General features: G+C 46.4%; 1 pseudogene; it reads left to right on the plus strand.

Moving 5' to 3' along the window:
* Nucleotides 1–806: 806 nt before the first annotated feature.
* On the plus strand, nt 807–2059 carry LOC105548289 (annotated as a pseudogene).
* The last annotated feature ends 2683 nt before the right edge of the window (nt 2060–4742 follow it).

Consider the following 4742-nt stretch of genomic DNA (forward strand, 5'->3'; position numbering starts at 1 on the left):
CCTGGTTAATTTTTTGAATTTTTAGTAGAGACGGGGTTTCACCATGTTGGCCAGGTTGGTCTCAAACTCCTGACCTCAGGTTATCCACCCGTCTCAGCCTCCCAAAGTGCTGGGATTACAGGCATCAGCCACTGCGCCTGGCCACAAATAACCCAATTTTTTAAAAAGGCAAAAGATCTTGAATATAGATTTTTCCAAAGAAGCCATACAAATGGCCAAAAGGCACGTGAAAAAGTGCTCAACAGCACTCATTGTCAGAGAAATGCAAGTCAAAACTCCAATGAAGTATTGCCTCACACCTGTTAGAATGGTTATCAAAAAGACAAGGAACGTGAAATTTCGGTAAGGGTGTGGAGAAAAAAGAACTTTTGTATATTGTTGGTGGGAATGTAAGTCGGTACAGCCATTATGAAAAAGAGTATGGAAGTTTCTCAAAAGTTAAAAATAGGGCCAGGTGTGGTGACTCACATCTGCAGTCCCAGCACTTTGGGAAGCTGAAGCAGGGGGATTGCTTGAGCCCAGGAGTTTGAGACCAGCCTCGGCAACATAGTGAGACCCCATCTCTATAAAAAAAATTAGCCAGGTGTGGTGGCACACACCTATAGTCCCAGATACTCGGGAGGCTGAGGTGGGAGGATTGCTCGAATCCAGGAAGTGGAGGTTGCAGTGAATTGAGATCTTGCCACTGCATTCTAGCCTGGGCAACAGAGTGAAGCTCTGGCTCAAAAAAAAAGAAAAAAAAAGAAAAAAAAATTAGGTCCTAGGCGCAACCTGAGTCCTCTCCTCTTGCTTTTCTCCCAGACAGCATGAGCTTTACCACTCGCTCCACCACCTCCTCCACCAACTACTGGTCCCTGGGCTCTGTCCAGCTGCCCAGCTACGTGGCCCAGCTGGTCAGCAGCATGGCCAGCATCTATGCAGGTGCCAGGGGCTCAGGCTCCCGGATCTCGGTGTCCCACTCCACAAGCTTCTGGGGCGGCTTGCGGTCTGGGACCTGGTGGGAATAGGGGATATCCAGAAGGAGACCATGCAAGGCCTGAACGACCATCTGGCCTCCTACCTGGACAGAGTGAGGAGACTGCAGACTGATAAATGGAGGCTGGAGAGCAAAATCCGGTAGCATCTGGAGAAGAAGGGACCCCAGGTGAGAGACTAGGGGTATTACTTCAAGACCATTGAGGACCTGAGGGTTCAGATCTTCGCAAGTACCGTGGACAGTGCCTGCATCATTCTGCAGATTGACAATGCCCATATTGCTGCTGATGACTTTAGAGTCAAGTGTGAGACAGAACTGGCCATGTGCCAGTCTGAGGAGCGTGACGTCCATGGGCTCCGCAAGACCATTGATGACACCAATGTCACTCAGCTGCAGCTGGAGGCAGAGGTTGAGGCTCTCCAGGAGGAGCTGCTCTTCATGAAGAAAATCCACAAAGAGGAGGTAAAAGGCCTCCAAGCCCAGATTGCCAGCTCTGGGTTGACTGTGGAGGTAGATGCCCTCAAATCTCAGGACCTCACCAAGATCATGGCAGACATCCAGGCCTAATACGACAAGTTGGCTCAGAAGAACTGAGAGGAGCTGGACAAGTACTGGTCCTAGCAGACTGAGGAGAGCACCAAGCAGTCCACTGAGATCAGAGCTGCTGAGATGATGCTCACGGAGCTGAGATGTAAAATCCAGTCCTTGGAGATCAACCTGAACTCAATGAGAAATCTGAAAGCCAGGTTGGAGAACAGCCTGAGGGAGGTAGAGACCCGCTATGCCACGCAGATGGAGCAGCTCAACAGGGTTCTGCTGCACCTGGAGTTGGAGCTGGCACAGACCTGGGCAGAGGGGCAGCACCAGACCCAGGAGTATGAGGCTCTGCTGAACATCAAGATCAAGCTGGAGGCTAAGATCGCCACCTACCACTGCCTGCTGGAAGATGGGGAGGGCTTCAATCCTGATGATGCCCTGGACAGCAGCAACTCCATTCAAAGCATCCAGAAGACCACCACCCGCAGGATAGTGGACGGCATAGGGGTGTCTGAGACCAACGACACCAAAGTGCTAAGACGTTAAGCCAGCAGAAGCCGGGTATCCTTTGGGGCGCAGGAGGCCAATACAAAGTTCAGAGGTCATTGGGAAAAAAAATTAAAAATAGAACTACCATACAATCTAGCAATCCCACTTCTGAATATATATCCAGAGGAAATGGAATCAGTATCTCAAAGAGGTATCTGCATTCCCATGTTAATTGCAGCACTATTCACAATAGCCAAGATATGGAAACAACCTAAGTGTCCATGGATGGATGAATGAATGAAGAACATTTTGGTGTGTATATATACAATGGGATATTATTCAAGCCACGTAAAAGAAGAAAATCTTGCAATATGCAACAACATTGATGAAAGCAGAAAACATCATGCTAAGTGAAATAAACCAGACCCAGACAGACACATAACGTATGATTTCACTTGTAGAATCTAAAAAAGTCAGATTCGTAGAAGCAGAGTAGAACGACAGTTGCCAAAGGCTGAGGAGTAGGAGAAATGAAGAGATGTTGATCACAGGATATAAACTTTCAGCTCTAAGATGAACAATTTCTGAGCTTGGCTCAGACCCCTACTTCTAAATAAAAAAAAAAATGATGAACTTCTAGGGATCTACTGAACAGCAAGGGTAGTGTTGAATGTGTTAATTTGATTATGATAATAATTACAAAATCTATACACATATATCAAATCATCATGTTGTATGCCTTGACTATATACAATCTTTGTCAATTAAAATTTTTTTTTTTTTTTTTAGACATAATCTCGCTCTGTCACCCAGGCTAGAGTGCAGTGGCAGGACCTTTGCCTCCCAGGTTCAGGCGATTCTCATGCCTCAGCCTCCCAAGTAGCTGAGATTACAGGCGCCCGCCACCGTGCCTGGCTAATTTTTGTATTTTTCTGTCGATTTTTTTGTTTTGTTTTGTTTTGTTTTTGAGATGGAGTGTCACTCTGTCGCCAGGCTGGAGTGCAGTGACATGATGTCAGCTCACTGCAACCTCCAACTCCCTGGTTCAAGCAATTCTCCTGCCTCAACCTCCCGAGTAGCTGGGATTACAGGAACGTGCCACCATGCCCAGCTAATTTTTTTGTATTTTTACTAGAGATGAGGTTTCACCATGTTGGCCAGGCTGGTCTCACACTTCTGACCTCAGGTGATCCGCCCACCTCGGCCTCCCAAAGTGCTGGGATTACAGGCGTGAGCCACTGTGCTTGGCCTAATTTTTGTATTTTTAATAGAGACGGGGGTTTCACCGTGTTGGCCAGGCTGGTTTCAAACTCCTGACCTCAAGTGATCCACCCACCTCAGCCTCCCAAAGTGCTAAGATTACAGGCATAAGCCACTGCCCCAGCCTACATTTTTTTTTTTGAGATTGTCTTGCTCTGTCACCCAAGCTGTAGTGCAGTGATGCCATCACAGTTCACTTTGACTTCAAACCCCTTGGGCTCAAGCAATCCTCCTGCCTCAGCCTCCCGAGTAGCTGGGTCTATGGGTATGTACCCACCACACCTGGATATATACATTTTTTTGAGATAGGATCTCAATCCCATTGCCCAGGCTGGAGTGCAGTTGCACAATCATGGTTCACTGCAACCTTGACTTCCCCGGCTCAGGTGATCCTCCCACCTCAGCCTCCTGCATAGCTGGGACTACAGGCACACGCCACCATGCCTAGCTAATTTTTGTATTTTTTTGTAGAGACAGGGTTTTGCCTTGTTGCCCAGGCTGATCTCAAATTCCTGAGCTCAGCCAATCTGCCTGCCTCAGCCTCCCAAAGTGCTGAGATTACAGGCATGACTCACCACACCTGGCCTCAACTATTTTAAAAAGAGAGAGACTTGAATACTTACAACAAGAAGCAGAAGACTGAAGTGAGTTTGGTGATCTAATCAAACACTGTTAGAAATTTCCAAAAGACATAGCAAGTGCTCTTGTTCACAAAGAAAATGAAATTCAAGTTTTGAGTAATGGCATTGTGCAGCTGAAATAGCTGCAGGTGACCAGACTGAGAAATTAAAAAACAGACGATGCATGTCTCACAAAAGGAATCTTTGTTAACAATAGTCGAAAACCATGTAGACCGTTTCTAATCCAAACTGAGTGCTGAGTTGATGGCTTGGAAAGGGCTGGGAAACAGAGAAGTTGGAACACAATTCTTGCTTGTTGCATCAAGCCATAGATCTGCTAGTAAATGAATATAAAACCTTACATCAAGGCCAGGTGCGGTGGCAGAGGCTGCAGTGAGCCGAGATTGTGCCACTGCACTCCAGCCTGGGTGACAGAGTGAGACTCCGTCTAAAAAAAAAAAAAAAGAAGGAATGGGAAGGGAAAGATAAGACATACCAGCTACAGAGTAGGTAAAATTCTGCAAGTAGAGAATTCGAGGAATGGAGGATGAAGGGGAGAAAGCAAAGATCTTACCCAGGTTTCTCTTGGTGCTAAGAAAAGTTGTGACAGCTAGCTGACAACACATACCCCAGAATGAGCTCTAACTGGCAAGAAGATGCAAGCTGCTAGACTGAGACAGATCTGTGTATATCAAAATTAAATAATTTTTCAAAAAAAAAACAGGGAATTTCCGACAAACTCCAGGAAGACCAAAATGACAAAATCTTTCAGAGAGATGTTTAGTAATTCAAGATTGATCACTGGCCCACCCTTTGAACCTGGTGAAAGCCTCCACTGTTACTGATATTGTACCCATATG

The sequence above is a fragment of the Mandrillus leucophaeus genome, unplaced genomic scaffold (genome assembly GCF_000951045.1).
Source record: "Mandrillus leucophaeus isolate KB7577 unplaced genomic scaffold, Mleu.le_1.0 Scaffold407, whole genome shotgun sequence".
Classification (NCBI taxonomy): domain Eukaryota; kingdom Metazoa; phylum Chordata; class Mammalia; order Primates; family Cercopithecidae; genus Mandrillus; species Mandrillus leucophaeus.